This window comes from Phocoena phocoena, chromosome 3, assembly GCF_963924675.1.
Source record: "Phocoena phocoena chromosome 3, mPhoPho1.1, whole genome shotgun sequence".
Taxonomy (NCBI): Eukaryota; Metazoa; Chordata; class Mammalia; order Artiodactyla; family Phocoenidae; genus Phocoena; species Phocoena phocoena.
Genome location: NC_089221.1, coordinates 152,127,805 through 152,145,464, shown reverse-complemented (window position 1 = coordinate 152,145,464; position 17,660 = coordinate 152,127,805). Strand labels below are relative to the sequence as shown.

Here is a 17,660-nt window from a genome sequence, read left to right as displayed (position 1 = left end):
ACTGGAGATAACTGTGAGTTACTGATCAAATATTTGAATACTTATACTTACCTGGGATTTCATTTCTGCTGAAAGAAAAAGGAAGAACAGGACTCACTAAAAAAAAAAACAAACTTTATAAATGAAAGTAAATATCTTATCACACACTATCACTTTTGGAAGCAGCATAGAGGGGCAGTCAACGGTGAAACATTGGTGAAATAGGTCAAAACTCTGGGCCAAAATCCATTACTATTATCATCAGTGACAGTACCACAACTGTGCCCTTCAGAATTAATAATCACTCCTAAGAATCTTCATTTGGCACCAGATGATGTGTTTAAGAGAAACACTCTGGGAGGTTTTGAATCAGACTTGGTTTTTTGTTTGCCAAGTTACAGGAGAATTTTTAAAGTCGGGGGAAGGGAAGAAGGAAACGGACCAGGAAAAGAATTTAAGCCATCATCTATAAACCAACAAAGCACTGATAGTTCCAAACACTATGTCAGACAGTAAAATGACTGATATAGGCTCCAGTGGTTTATAAAACCTATAAAAAGGCTACACCAGCAAAGTCCCCATTTATCTGTAGAGTTCAGAAACTAAAACAAGGAATATTTTAGCTTAAAACCTTATCTCAAGAGAATCATACACTTCACATGAATAAAAATACCTGAAACCAAACATTTTTAAAAGCTCCAATACCCAAAATATAAAAAAAAAAATTAATCCAGAAGACTCAATCAATCCATGATAATCACAAAACGGCTGGGCAATCTCTATCTCCCTTCCACACTAACCATCTATCCCATGGAAGACCAAGGGAGATCAGACCTTCCAGACTTACCTTCCAGACACCTGGCTCCTGCAAAATTCTATGAAGACTCTTTGTGGAACAGCAGTTTCCCATCTCTTGTTTCTCTCCCTATCGTGGTCATGATCATGCAGGAAGCAAGTCTGGCTGTGCTATTTCTTATCATTGTCTGTCACCCATCTGCAACATGGTATTGTACAGATAAGGAGAAAGTAGTTCCCTTTCCCCCAGAAGGTTGAGGCTCAGGTACAGGGTAATTCTCCTGTGCACACAGTCATTATTTAGGCCGACTCAGTGACTTCAACAGGCTTAATCATGTGATCAGGTTTGTTGCCAGCTGCGTAATGCTCCCACATCTGTAGATAGAGCCGCTCTAGGTCCATTGTGTATTGTTTGGTGTTGAACAGAGGGCTAGATGTTCTCTGCTTCCAGACTTTGCCACGAATTTTCTTCAGGTATTCTAGATCAGTTCCCAGTTTCACAGCTATGTCTTCATATTCTTGTCTGTTTTTAGCAATAAGCTCAAGACAGCCTAAACAAGTGAGCTGGGAAGCTGCAACTCGGGAAGCAAGAGTCTCTCCTGGCATAGTCACCATGGGTGTCCCTGACCAAAGGACATCCATCCCTGTGGTGTGTCCATTACAGAGTGGAGTGTCCAAGCAGACATCAGCCAGCTGGCCTCTCCGAACATGTTCCTCTTTAGGAGCAACAGGTGAAAAAATGATACGGTTCTGGGGAAGGCCCATATTTTGTGCATACTGTTGAATATTAGGTTCTCCTACTGCTGGAAAACGCAACAGCCACAGTACACTATTGGGAACACGCTTCAGAATATTTGCCCACATCTGCAAAGTAGATGGGTCAATTTTATATAACTGATTGAAGTTACAGTACACGATGGCATCTTCCGGTAACCCGTACTGAGAACGTGTGGTTACAATAATGGTACGGGGAACCTCCTCTCCAGTGGCAGCCTTAATGTTGATCTGGGTAGTTGCCAGTCCATTGCTAAGACTGAATCCATTAATTGTTATCTGAATTTGTCCTCTGTTAATCATTTCAATAACTGCCTCTGCAGTACTATTCATAGGAATGACAGGCATATTAAGAGCTGTATTACTGCTGTCTGCACTGTCTCCTCCATCAGGACATTTCATCTTGACAATCTGCACATCTGGGAGACTATCAAGAAATGCTTTGAGGTCGATGCCATTCAGCACAATCCGATTGTCATAAATGTGCCCATTGGACTTAAAATCGATGACTGCTTTCTTCTTCAGGTGAGGGAACATATTGGCATGATCACCAATAAAGAAAGTATGGGGCATATAAGCCAGTTTCTCAGAATACTGCTCAGCAACTTCAGCAGGTGAAGTTTCCTGATCAGTGATGATATAATCCATGAAAAGCACGCCACTCGTCCCAGGGTAGCCCAGCCACATTGCCTGAATAGGAGCTGGCCTGAGAGCAAAGAGTTCATTTCGAGCACCCCTGGTATAACCATTCAGATTTACAAGGATGTGTATACCATCTTGATGGATGCGATCAGCTGCTTTCCCATTGCATGGAATCTGAGAAAGATCAATGAAATGATGGGCTTCTGCCATCACCTTCGCTCGGAAGTTTGTGCCGTCATCTGGGCTCAGGGCATAACAGAAGACCTCAAATTTATCAGGATTGTGCATGCCTGGAATAGACTGCATAAGATGAGAAGTAGGATGATTCCCAAAGTCAGAACTCACGTATCCTACACGCAGTCGACCATCACTGAGCTTCAAGTCTTTTGGATGTTCGTACGGTGGTTTATGAAGGACACTGATCTCGTCCAAGCAGAGGTTCCCATGGCTCTCAGCAATAGCCTTCCTGAAGCCATGAGAAAGAGGATAGAGCATACTATGATGAGGCTGCACAGAAGGCAACCTATTCTCCTCCAGCTGGTCGGCCACAATGCTGACCAACTTCTTCATTCGCTCATCATAGTCTGTCCAATCACAGACAATCTGCAGGCAATGAGCCAAATCACAATAAGCGTCAGGAGAGTCAGGTTCAAGCTTCAGAGCAGTGCGATAAGAAGCAATTGCTTCTGGAATATTCCCTGAATCCTTGTGAATGGAAGCCAGATTGCTGTGGGCATCCGCAAGTGCAGGGCTAATCTGAATGGCACGAGTATAACACTGCAAGGCTCCCTGAACATCCTGCATCTCCTTTAGAGTGTTTCCCATGTTACAGTAGGCATCAGCAAAGGTAGGACTGATTCGAACAGCCTCCTTATAATGCATCAGAGCTTCCTGCAGCTTTCCCTGCTGCTGCAATACACTTGCTAAATTTGAATGGGCAACAGTAAACTCTGGGAAGACTTCTAATGCTTTACGATACAAGCGAACTGCCTCTTCAATGTTTCCCTGGTCTCCTCTGATATTGGCTAGGTTATTCAGAGAGTCTGCATGGGTGGGGCACAGCCGCAGAGCTGTGTTATAACAATCTTCTGCTTCGGCAACACGGCCCTTCTCTTCCAGAGCGTTGGCTAGGTTGCTGTAAGCATCAGGGAAATGTGGTTGCAATTCAATAGCTCGCCTGTAGGTGGCTATTGCCAGATCCATCAGGCCTTGCTCATAGTATACACCAGCCAGGTTGGCACACACCAGGGCATGATTTGGGCTCAAGCTTAGGGCACAAAGGTAAGCTGCCACAGCTCTGTCAAAAATCCGTGCCTCTTTCAAGACATTTCCCAAATTGATATAAGCATCCAGAAAATTGGGGTCAAGGGTGACAGCCTTTTCAAAGTGATGAATTGCAAGCCAAATCTCCCCTTGTGCATTGAAAACACAGCCAAGATTACTCCAAGCTACTGCAAAGTTCGGTTGCGTCTCCACTGCTTTCAAATAACATGCCTTGGCTCCTTCCAAGCGACCCAGGGCTTTGAGCAGGTTCCCTAGGTCACTGCGAACACAGTACAAATCAGGATTGCACTGAAGAGCAGAGACGTAAGCTTGTACTGCCCCTTGCATGTCGCCTGCTGCTACCAAAGCGGCTGCCAGGTTAATATGACCATCGATGAAATCTGGTTTGAGATGCAATGCATGCCGGTAATGCTCCATTGCTTCCTGCAACTGCCCTCTTTCCTTGTACACATTCCCCAAATTCGAATAGGCTTCTGCCAGAAGAGGGTTCTGTTTAATTGCCAGAGTACTAAAGTGGGCAGATCTGTCCAGCCTTCGACACTGGAAGTGTAGAGATGAAAGTAATAAAAGTACTCCAGTATTGTCTGGCTCTTGTCTCCACAGCTGCATGCAGTGTCTCTCAGCTGCCTCAAAATCTCCTGCCTGATATTCTCGATGTGCCAACTCAGCTAACCCTTGGAAGGAAAGCATACGTTTCGTTGGTTCTGTGCTGTCGGCCACGTCGCCCACAGAAGACGCCATCTGGAGCTTCTGGAGAGAGCGAGAAAAGGGGGTAATTGAGTCCCGCTGCCGCCACTACTGGCAAGAATGTTTCTAGAGGTAGCAAATACGAGGGCAGCAGCCGTACCACTGCTTTGGCAGGCTTAAGCGGCGGCAACAGTTACAGGCACCGAACCTTAGGAACTCTGGTTGGCCATCTACCTCTCACGCTCTTGATATCTTAATTCTTAACCCTGCCCTCTTCCACCAGTTTTCTCCTAATCAGGGAATAAAAATTACCTATACACTTGCCTTAGAAGAAATCAAAAGTCAGTAGTCCAAACACTTTTTAAATTTTTGTTTTCTGTCCAGTTGGAAAGGAAATACATGATTGACTTTACTTCATCATTCATATAGTCAATGTGGAAAACATTAGGGCCATGAATTTCAATACAGTAAGATTAGAAAATTTTAAATTGGCCTTCCCAAACCACTAATAAGTAACCAATGTTGTATATAATGCTAAAATCTTAGAGACTGAGTTTGATATTTTAAAAGTTCTGAAAGGATTAGCTAATTTCTCCTCATCATATTTCTCATGCCTCAAACGAGTATTACATTTTTAAAAATAAATCTATTTATCTTTATTTATTTTTATTTTGGCCGCGTTGGGTCTTCAATGCTGCGTGCAGACTTCCTCTAGTTGCGGCGAGTGGGGGCTACTCTTTGTTGCGGTGCCCGGGCTTCTCATCACAGCAGCTTCTATTGTTGTTCCACAACTCTATGGGTTCCTTTTTAGGTCCTATGAAGAAGCCTAGAAATTAGTTCATGGAATTATAAGTTTTTGCAAAATTGTCAAAAGTGAGATATTTTAACTTCCATCAGGTAAGACCAGCGTCTCTTTCTTTGCGAATTTTCCTTCTATCATATTCTGCTATGTTGGATCATATTGGAATGGCCACAGGCTTTTTTGAAATCTGGCTAAGGAGATTCTCTTTTTTCTGTGGTACGCGGGCCTCTCACTGTTGTGGCCTCTCCCGTTGTGGAGCACAGGCTCTGGACGCACAGGCTCAGCGGCCATGGCTCACGGGCCTAGCCGCTCCGCGGCATGTGGGATCTTCCCGGACCGGGACACGAACCCGTGTCCCCTGCGTCGGCAGGTGGACTCTCAACCACTGCGCCAGCAGGGAAGCCCTAAGGAGATGCTTTAAGTGAGGCTATTATGTGATTTTCAGACACCGCCGTATGTGACTGACTATATACTATCCCACTACGGGAATAACTTCCAGTACTCATACTGACTACTCTACTGACTTAACCTAGCACAAGACACAGAAGCATAAGGACAAAAACCACCTTACAATATAGCCGTGTCTTGCACTTCACAGCTCTCAAAGCATGTGCGTTTGAAGAAGAAAAAAAGAACTGAAAAGTACAAAACCAGAAGCTATTCTGTGGAAAATTATTTCAATCATCAGGCATGTGAAAGATAAGTCAAAGATTCAGTTCTCATCAATGCTTAGTCAAAACGGAAATTTTCTTCTGTCAAGAATATACTCCAGGGGCTACCCTGATGGCTCAGTGGTTAAGAAGCCACCTGCCAATGCAGGGGACACGGGTTCGAGCCCTGGTCCGGGAAGATCCCACATGCCACGCAGCAACTAAGCCGGTGTGCCACAACTACGGAACCTGCGCTCTAGAGCCCGTGAGCCACGACTATTGAGCCTGCGAGCCACAACTACTGAAGCCTCCGTGCCTAGCGCCCGTGCTCTGCAACAAGAGAAGCAACCGCAATGAGAAGCCTGTGCACCACAATGAAGAGTGGCCCCCAGTCCCTGCAAGTAGAGAAAGCCTGCGCACAGCAGCGAAGACCCAACACAGCCAAAAATAAATAAATAAATAAATTAATTAATATACTCCATCAACAATGTGTGTAATGGAATGGTGTGAATGAGTATTTTATCAGAATCCCTGTAATGCACAAACTTATAGCAGTACTGAAATCAGTAATTCATTTATAATAGCAAATACTTATAAGGAAGTAATCCATAGAGGTTTTCTCAAAGTTAACAATCAAAATTTATATGACATTATCAATAATAAATTGTGAAGCTGAAATAAACTTTTCTAAACTATTAATAACTAGAAGCAAATTCTAATCAACCATGTTACAAGAAATATATGTCTAAAAACTACAAAGTTTATATCTTAAAATATTATTTCGAAAATACATAAACTGTCGTATGAGGAGGCAGTTAAAGAATACATAGCTAGAAGAGTGGGGGAAAAGTTTTATAGAGACACATCTGGCAGTAGTTAATTTTTAAATGTCATTTTTCTAGATTTTGTGACACCTATAGTATTGATATTTAAAAGCATTTAAAAAATTGTAATTTGAAGATTTGCTACTTCCACGTAGAATAAAATATTTTGAAGCAAAACAACGTTTCCACTGAGAAAAACAAAAAAAGCCAAATAAAATAGCCAGCATTCAATCAAAAAGTTCTAGACAAACCAAGAGATAGAATCATATGGCTAAAATTCTAAGAAAAGAACAGATAATACAAAAATATTTATATAAGATATTGTGTATCTTTATCAGGAAAAGTCTTTATCAAGAAAAGACTTTAAAATCATCAGAATTAATATTATATCTTAGTTATTTGTATATTATATTTATATATAGGTATTTATATATTTATATAAAGAACTTCAAGATAAAGCCCTAGTTAAGGCAGTGACAATAGCAGTAGCAGTGGGAGTGAAAAGAAATGGTTATATTCAAGCATATTTTGTCAGGAAAAGTCCAAGATCAAATATCTGGCTGCATACATGGGATGGATAGATGGAGTAGGAAAAATCAAAGTTAACTATAGAGGTTCTAGGGAAGATGGGGTTGCCATCACCCAACCCAAGGGGCTGCGATGATCCCCAAGGTCTAGGAGACTCAAAGGGAAGGTCATGGTCAGAGGCAAAGTTAATTGGTGGGAAAATAAGACTCCCAGTCTCTCCATCTCCTTATACCAGTTGTTTTTTAACATCTTTATTGGAGTATAATTGCTTTACAATGGTGTGTTAGTTTCTGCTTTATAACAAAGTAAATCAGTTATACATATGTCCCCATATCTCCTCCCTCTTGCATCTCCCTCCCTCCCACCCTCCCTATCCTACCCCTCTAGGTGGTCACAAAGCACCGAGCGCATCTCCCTGTGCTATGTGGCTGCTTCCCACTAGCTATCTATTCCTTATACCAGTTTTCTTTTTCTGCCCATATACGTAGCAGCATTTCATTCAAGGGGAAAGTCATTGATCTGACTGGTCAAATTAAACAACATAGTTCAAGGCACATTTACAGTGGTTAGTTCCTCCACAATTTAGAAAGTCACATTCACAATTTCCCTCTTCCTACGCCACGGAACACATTGGCCATTCCTCCAAAGTTTCCACTCCACAGAGTGGACCAGAGATGACGTTAGTCCAGAACTGAGAGCTTGGCATGAGATGGTGTCAGCCCCACGTAGAGCTCTGGCATAAGTTATAACCCAACCCAGGTCTACAGAGAGCTCTGCATGGAATCCTGGGAGTAAACTCAGCCATAATAATGTGATTCTGTTTTTCATTTGCTTTTCTTCCTTGCTTAACTTTCCCTGGCCACTCTGACAAACAAACTTTCAGGCATTCCTGGGCCACTCACTAACTTTATTCCATTTAATGTCATCCAGATTCCCAAGAAAATTACTAACTATAAGGAGGGAAATTTGGAACAGGGTGAGTTTTAGATGCCTGAAATATACAGGTCATTGAATCCAGTTAAGTAGCAAATTATCTGGATCTCAAACATGCCAGTAGAATAGCAGACTAAGCTCAATTTAATGTACTCTTACTGGAGACACATGTAAATTCTGGGTCAATTTTGAAAAAGTTAAAAGCACATAGCTGAGATTAAAAGAAAGAAAGGAACACCTGCATGTTTCAGAAAGTAACAGAGAAATTAAATCCAGAGAAAGAAGAGCGGACTGATGTCTGTGCGTTCCGTTCCTTAGTATAGGCCTTATGTAAATAGGGGCTGGAGCTAGAAATCTAACATTACCTTGAGGCCAGGAATTTAGACTCAGGATGGAACAATATTGAGAAGTTGGTACAGATATCCTACAGAAATTTCATGAGGAATTGCTTAGTCCATTAAGAGGGCCAAGGGAGGTGGTGAGGACGATTGATATCTCTTGAAAACCTTCAGGTACAGAAAACATCAACACCTCTGAAAAGTAGGCCTGTCCTTCCCAGCGTTGTGATGGCCAGGTTGTCACTAACCTGTAAGGCCCTGTATGAATCAGAAACTGCAAGGAGAGTAATTCAAAGAAAAACAGATGCAGGATGGGTGTGGCAATAAATCCTAGGACCCTATCAGAAACAAAATTAAAACCACTCAAAAGGGAAATTTTAACAAACCAGAGCAGATAGTATCCTAACCAGAAGAGAATAATAATTCTGAGGAAGTTACTTTAGTTATTTAAGTAATATTCAATGCATTTCCATGGCCAGGCCCTTTTGAAGAATTCTAAAACATATACAAACAATTCGTTTACATCTTATATATCCCACCATCCAGAGCAAAATTCACTTAAGTACTGTACTGGTGGAAATTGGGCAGCAGTATGGAGACAATAAAAAGGTGTTTACCATCAAAAAACGTCAAGGTAAGAAAGAGAATGTCTAATTTTTAATTATCCTGTCGTTTATTGAAATCTTTTGGAAACCCAAAATAGAGAAAACCTAGGAGGCGATGAAGACTTAAATCTTTAGAGATTTATCAACTCATCTATAAAAGCTTTATTAATCTCTTCTTTTAATATCATTCCTGAGAGGTATAAATGTGTCCAGTGATAGGGTTGAAGAAGCCTGAGAGAATTTCAATTGTTTACTATTCTTGGTCAGCTATTAAGACCTTTCAGGAGCATCTTGATTTTCATGGCATCATCCAACAGAAAGCAGGATATTTTACAGAAAGTCCTGGTCCACTTTTGGCTTGATTTTGTGTTTATGTTTTTGGTTTTCTCACATTGGGCGGTACATTAGGCTACCTGTTGCACACTCCCTCATTCATGCATGCATTCATTCAAACAATATTTACTGAGTTGAGATATTTAATTAACACCCATAAATGATGTTTAGATGAATGAATGCGCTTTTTATCAAAGTAAGTGTAAGTACTGAGAAAAAGTACAGAATGTATGATCCCAGCCCCACAAAAGCGTATAATTGTGTTGAGGATATAACATATGCTGGTGAAATAACTAATATATCATATTGGACAGTTTCTAAGTTCAAAAATGAGTTTTTATAAATAATCAGAGCCTAAGGAGGACAAAGAAGGGACAGTTCATTATGGGTTGAATCTATCAATAAATGTACATTTCAGATGAGATTTGAGATTGACCTTAAAGAAAGAAGAGGACTTAGATATATGAACAGAGAACAAAAAAGGCATGGTGATAGCATGTGCATAGATAGTGTGGCCAATATTTATGTTCTTCATTAAAGACAGTCAGAGATAACCCAAATGTAACTGTTTCCATGGGTCCATTCTCAGTATCCAAACAAAATGGCAAATCCTATCTTAGTAAAACTAATGAAAAACACAGTCTTTAACAAAGACATTGTGAAGGAAAGGGGGAGAGAAAGGCTTGCATCCCACACCACACAACAAAACTTATTTATTTGTTTCATTTTCTCCCTCTGAAAATTTCCTCTCCCTCTCTCTGTACGTCTCTCTTCTCCCACATCTGGCCACACTCTACCAGCCACCTTTCCAGATCTTTCCACAACTCTCCATCCTACTTTCATTATGCCACAAGTTGAACATCTCACAGGTCTCCAGGATGCATCCTCATCATTTATTCCACAAAGACAAACAAAGGACATTTCTCAGGATCACGTTTCTTGGAAGGAAGAGGTCACGAGGAGTGATTATAAATAATATAAGGTGGAGAGCAGTGACTTAAAATACCATTTTTTCCTCTTAGAATGTGAATACAGGGAACTTTGGGAAACTAGAAAATCTAGAAAGGATTCATTGATAATTATTTATTTTCAATGAATAAAATAAAATGTAATAATACGGCTAAACTCTGACAGATTAACTTTTTCAAAAGTTGCTTTCACACACCTTCACTATTGGGATGTTTGATAAACACATCTTTCTTCTTTCTTTGCAGATACTGGCACCAAACTTTCAAACAATAAGAACCTTCCCGTAAGTCCCTTGCCAGGCAAGATTAACGTATAACAATCCAAACAGATTTTTGAAGAAGATAACTGGTTGAAAGCACAGGAAAAGAGCTGGGTTTCTCTTTTTCAACAGTCACATAATGAGTAATGTGGGAATTGGTTTACAAAGTCTCTCTCCATGAGGGACTAAGGTTAAGATTAGAACTTCTGAGGCCAGAAGAGCAAAATAACTACAACAACCCACATATTTCAAGAGCCGCCCTTTGCATGTGAGGGATTGATTTTTCCCACGCTTTTTTCAGCAACCCAACTGGTGTCTTTAGTAAATGACATAAGAGAATACAGTGTGGCCAAGAAGGTTTAGATTTCCTTAGCCCCAAGTCAGATAGTCTCAAGTGACTGTCCACTCAAATTAAAAAGAGAGATTTACAAGAGGAAACTGGATACAACTGAGTGTACTTTTATTTCAACCCTTTACCTGAATGTTTTGTTTTGTTTTCAGTTCTCCACTGAAGTTGCCTACGTTAATATATTTTTAAGAACATTTCCTTAAGTTGAAGTATTCATTCAGTATATTCATTTACTATAATTGAGAAAAGCCAAATGACTTAGGCAAATTCATTTCTATATTGCCACAGCAGTGAATTGTGAACTAAATGACACCTGGCAGTTCTTTGCTCAGATACTAACTCAATTAGAAGGCAGAACAAGGATACCTACCCATTCAGGGAAGGAAAGGTCACTTAGCCTCTGTAGCTGTCTTAGGTCTCTTATCATCACAGTAACAAACTGAAGACTAAAAACCATACGATCACCTCAATAGATGCAGAAAAAGCTTTTGAAAACATTCAATATCCATTCATGGTAAAAACTCTCCAGAAAGTGGGCATAGAGGGAACATACCTCAACATAATAAAGGCCATATATGACGAGCCCATAGCTAACATACTCAATGGTGAAAAGCTGAAAGCATTTCCCTTAAGATCAGGAACAAGACAAGGATGCCCACTCTCACCACTTTTATTGAACAGAGTTTTGGAATTCCTAGCCACAGCAATCAGACAAGAAAAAATAAATAAATAAAAGGACTCCAAAATGGAAAGGAAAAAGTAAAACTGTCACTGTTTGCAGATGGCATGATACATAAAAAATCTGAAAGACACCATCAAAAACCTATTCGAGCTCAAACATGAACTTGGTAAATTTGCAGGATACAATAGATTTCTATATATAAATTTTGTATTTCTATACACTCACAGTGAACTATCAGAAAGAGAAATTAAGGAAACAATCCCATTTACAATCGCACAAAAATGAATAAAATACATAAGAATAAACCTGCCTAAGGAGGTAAAAGACCTGTACCCAGGAAACTATATGACACTCATAAAAGAAATGAAAGATGACACAAACAGCTGGAAAGATATACCACGGTCACGGATTGGAAGAATTAATATTGTTAAAATGACCATCATACCCGAGGAAATCTACGGATTCAATGCAGTCTGTATCAACATATCAAGGGCATTTTCCACAGACCTAGAACAAATAATTTTAAAGTTTGTATGGAAACAAAAAAGATCCTGAATAGCTAAAACAAGTCTTGAGAAAAAAGAACACAACTGGAGGAATCATGCTCCCTGGCTTCAGACTGTGCTACAAACCTACAATAATCAAAACAGTATGGTACCGGCACAAAAACATCCATCACTGGAACAGAATAGAGAGCCCAGAAAGAAACCCATGCACTTATGGTCAATGAATCTATGACAAAGGAGGCAAGAATATGCAATGGAGAAAAGTCTGGGCTTCCGTAGGGATGGTTTCATCAATGAATTTGTTTTCTTAAATGGACCATACTTTTCCATGTCTTTGTATACCTTGTGAGTTTTTTGGTTGAACATTTGGCTTTCAAATATTATAATGTGGTGTCTATGGAAATCAGATTCTCCCACTTTCCCAGGGTTTTCTGGGCTTTTGATTGTTGAAGGCTGTAGTAGTCTGTTTGTTTAGGGACCTTTCCAAACTAGCTTTGCAATGACTCCTTATCGTATGTAGGCACTGAAGTCTCTGTTCCTTTAGTTCATGTGTAGCTAATGTTTTGACAGAGATGTCCTTGAATTCCTGCACCTAAGACAAACAAAAACAAATATACACAAGCACATCCACATGCACACTCAAAACCACACACCTCTCCCCACTGTGCAGATTGCTGGATCACTCCTTCAACATTTAGCTGACCTGCACTGAGTTCAGGGCTCAGCCCATGGTAAAAGCTAAGAGACTCCTCTGGTATTTTCAGAACATGCATCTTATCTTGAGTATGCATGCGGCTTTCTTAATTTCTCTGGACACATGTGTACTTTTTGTATGTTCTAAGTTCCCAAAGAATCTCCCCCAACTTTTGCTCCTGCATCTTATGTGGTCTATTGTATTTCAATGCACAGTCTTCTGCCCCAGCCATCTGTGCTTTGTTAGTTCACCTTGCACTTTTTTTGAGCAATGACCGCTGCTTTTCCAGACTGTGTTCCAGGTTAGCTAAGACAGAGATAAGCATCTTGTGTCAGTCCTTCCGGTAGCTCCCAGACAGGTTAGAACAGATACACATAATAATCTGAGAGTACGGTCTCTTCTGCTCCCTCCTGAAGCAGGATTGAGGGTCCCATACTACGAATGGTCTGCTGCTACTTTAAGACTATCACTGCATTAAGACTCCACTACTTTAAGACCATCTCTAAACTAACAGTGGATGGGGCAAGGGCAAGTAAAAATGCCACAAAGCTTTCCTGCCATTTTCCAATTGCCTCTTCCCTGGTTCAGTATGTGTGTGGTTGCTGTAAATCTTTGGCTGATTTCAGGACTAAGAGAAACTCAAGGAACCCCACAACAAGAAACAGTATAATCAAACTCTCAGATGTCAAAAGACAGAGAAAGAGGGCTTCCCTGGTGGCGCAGTGATTGAGAGTCCGCCTGCGGATGCAGGGGACACGGGTTCGTGCCCTGGTCCGGGAATAATCCCACATGCCGTGGAGCGACTGGGCCCGTGAGCCATGGCCGCTGAGTCTGCGCGTCCGGAGCCCGTGCTCCGCAATGGGAGAGGCCACAACAGAGGGAGGCCCGCGTACCACAAAAAAAAAAAAAAAAAAAAAAAAGACAGAGAAAGAATCTTTTCTCCCAAAGGAGAAAAAAAAAAACAAGTTTGTTACAAAGCAGCGATCCTCAAAAAGATTCATAGCTAATTTTCTATCTGAAACCACGGAAGCAAGAGGTCAGACATATTTAAAGTGCTGAAAGAAAGAGACTGTCCACCAAGAATTCTATATTTGGCCAAAATGGTTTCAAAACTTAGGGAGAAATTAACACATTCCCAGATGAACAAAGGTTGAGGGCGTTTGTTTTACAACTTCCTAACACTGCCCTATGACAAATGCTAAATTGAACCTTCAGGTTGAAATGAAAGGACACTAGACAGCAACTCGAAGCTGTATAAAGAAATAGAAGTCTCCAGTAAAGATAAATACATGGGCAGATACTAAAGCCAGTATTGTGCTACTGGCTTGTAACCCTACTTTTTATTTCTTACATGATTGAAAAAACAAATGCATAAAATAATTATAAGTCCATGTTATTGGGCTCACAAAGTATAAAGGTGTAATTTGTGACAACAATAATGTAAAGAGGAGGAATGGAACTGTAGAGGAACAGAGTTTCTGTGTGCTATTGAAGTTGGTTTCAATTCCAATGATACTGGTTGAACTTTAGAAGGGTAAATGTAATCTTCTTGATAACCACAAAGAAAATATCAATAGACTATATGCAAAAATAAATGAAAAAGGGATCAAGAGTTCACTACAAGAAAATCGGCGAACCACAGAAGAAGTCAGTAATGGAGTAAATAAGCGGCAAAAAATGCATAAGACATACAGAAAACAACCAGGAAACAGACAGAATTAAGTTCTTCCTCATCAGTAATTTTTGAAAAAGTAAGTGGATTAAGCTCTCCCATAAAAAGATAAATATTGGCCAATGGACTTTAAATACAACCATAATCCAAGTATATGCTGTCCGCAAAAAACTCACTTGGTTACAAGAGACACAAGTTGGTTGAAAGTTAAAGCATAGAATAAAATATCCCATGCAAATAGTAACATAAAGAAAGAAAGAGAGAGAGAGAAAAAGAAAGGAAGGAAGGAAGGAAGGAAGATAGATCTGGGATGGCTATGTTAATATCACACAAAATCAACTTTAAATCAAAAACTATCACAAGAGGAAAAGGAGGCCACTATATGTTGATAACAAGTTCAATCTATCAAGAAGATATAACAACTATAAACATATATGTACCAAACATCCCCCAAATATGTGAAGCAGACATTGACAGAATTGAAGGAAGAAATAGATAGTTCTAAAATAATAGTTGGAGATCAATACCTTGCTTTCAATAATGGATAACACATCTAGACAGAAGATCAGTAGAGAGGTACGGGGACTGAATAACACATTTAACCAACTAAACCTAACAGCCATATATAGATCACTCCACTCAACAACAGCAGAATACACATTTTTCTCAAGTACACATGGAACATTCTCCAGGAAAGACCATATGTTATGCCACAATACAAGTACCAATACATTTTTTAAGAAACTGAAATCATACAAAGTATCTTCTTTAGCCACAGTGAAAGGAAGGTAGAAATCAATAACAGAACCATTGGTAGCCATTTCCCATCATGCCTGCCACACATGATATAAAGCAATGAAGGGAAAAACATAATTGACCATTTAGAAAAGTGGGAAAGAGGACATATCATTGACACAGAGTGTGTGCTGTTTCCTGTTGTCAGGGATAGAAATAAATTAGCATCATTTATTCATTAGTGTGTTAATTTCTTGGTCAATCATTGGGCAGCCAGTGTTTCTGCCTGATGCGAAGATTTCCTATACTCAGTGTTGAGTGGAGACAACCTTGAAAGGGACATTTAAAAGGATTATACTGTGATGCGCTTAGCAGTACCCTTCCTCCTATGCCAGTATTTAGGCTGGGGTATTTCCATGCAGTGTGTACAATCGTAGGCCCCAGGTCACCAGAATTTAGTTGGATTTGTTTTGTTAATACATTCCCTCAATACTTTGTCTTTAATTTGACTGTTGCATTTACTTCATTCTTTATTATCACTGCGAAACAACTTTGTTTCCTGTTCAGATGCCAAAAAGTGGATATCGATACCTCCTGAGTTTTACACATCACAGATCTGTTTTACATATCAGAGACAGAGACAGCAACTATTTCCAATGACTTTGAGACATACTTTGAACATGTGATTAACATGTTGAGTGTTGAAATGTGTGTCGAGCTCATTATACTTGCTCTAAAAGGTTTCAAACTGCAAAGATTTAAAAATCTTTATCTTTGAATAGTTTTCCTGTGCTGTCCCTTTGTGTCAGACTGTTAATGTGCAGTCTGGCACCTTCAAATCATGTGGCTTTGTAACCAATTATTTACATGTTGTTTTATCCACAGAGAATCTTTTTTTAAAAAATAAATTTATTTATTATTTATTTTTGGCTGTGTTGGGTCTTTGTTGCTGCACATGGGCTTTCTCCAGTTGGGTATACGGGCTCCTCATTGCTGTGGCTTCTCTCGTTGCAGAGCACGGGCTCCAGGAGCTGGGGTTTCAGTAGTTGTGGCACGTGGGCTTCAGTAGTTGTGGCTCATTGGCCCTAGAGCACAGGCTCAGTAGTTGTGGTGCACGGGCTTAGTTGCTCCGTGGCACGTGGGGTCTTCCCAGACCAGGGCTCGAACCCACGTCCCCTGCACTGGCAGGCGGATTCCAAACCACTGTGCCACCAGGGAAGTCCCCACACAGAGAATCTTAAGGTCAAAACATACAACTCGATTCACTACACGTCCTCCTGTTCACATTTCCCTCATCTTTTCTTCATCTTCTGTCTATGCTTCCTTGGCACTGTTTATATTAAGTGCTTTTGCTATTATATTTGATTATCTGTATTCCGGTGAGATACCACAATGCTTTATGAGACACAGTAGGATATAAATGCATTTAAGTTATATCTATATATATATATAGATATATATATATATCTATATATATGTAGTTTGCTTGAGTGCAGTGTTTTTTGTTTTCTGTACTGAATTCATTAGCATGGGTCGGTATAAAATTTAGCATAGGTCAATATGTAATTTGTAAACTAATAAGGTCTTAAAAGTGAGGAATTAAGTCTTTTAAATTTAATTATTTATTGTAAAGAGCAGAATAGCATACATAAACAGGTGCCTAATGAAAACTTGTATTCTAATATGGAACTCTCATGAACACCTTTTTTTTTTCTTCTAATGCTATGATAGTAGGCCATTTGATTATTTCTATTTTTATGGCTTTAACTTTAGAACAATGAAATATTCGTAAATTTTTAAAAGTATTTTTCTTTATTTGATGCGGGTGGGATACTGGAGAAATGAAAGGTCAAACACCTATTGAGGAATCCATACTTGTCTATATATTGTGTACTTTTATTTCAAGAACTGATTTAAAATTCCTAAAAGGATGCTATAATAAGTTATTATGCCATTTTACAGACTGAATTAAGTGAATTTCAGGGAGGTATGAAACTTGCCTAAGGCTATCCAGCTACCAAGCAGTAGAAGTGAGAATTAAATCCAGGTATACCTATCGCCAAAGTTTCTGCTCATCTCTTTACATCATCCACTTTTAATAGCCAATGCTTTCCTGCTTACAAATATGACTGAGGTTTCCAGACAGTCAACAGTCCTTTTGAATCAGATAGAAAAATTACTGTTGATTCTCTAAAGACATATTCCTTTTCCATTAAGTGACTTTAGTTGTTCAAATAATACTTCCAGACAGTAGTAATCATACAGTTGGAGACTAAGAACAGAACTCAGGGATGTGTCTAGCAGTCAGTAAAGACCAACTGGGCTCACTGATGTTATTTACGGTCATTTCCTCTAGACTAACATAATCTTATTAACAAGACCCTAATAATTCACAGTACTGCCCTTGCCTGATTGTTTGTTCTTCTCCCTCTATCACTCTCTCTTTCCCCATATTATTATTATTTTTGGCAATTTTTGGTGAATTAAGTTCAGGGATTAGTATTCAGGAGTACTCGTCACAAAAGCAGAGAATCTTAGCTCACACCAAAGGAAAAAAATAGAGAAAAAGTATAAATTATATGAATACACACACATACACACATGTGCCAACTATATGTTG

The 17,660-nt window shown here is 39.7% G+C and overlaps 1 pseudogene; it reads right to left on the bottom strand.

Moving 5' to 3' along the window:
• Positions 1-1,074: 1,074 nt before the first annotated feature.
• Positions 1,075-4,215, bottom strand: LOC136120770 (UDP-N-acetylglucosamine--peptide N-acetylglucosaminyltransferase 110 kDa subunit pseudogene; annotated as a pseudogene).
• Positions 4,216-17,660: the final 13,445 nt, after the last annotated feature.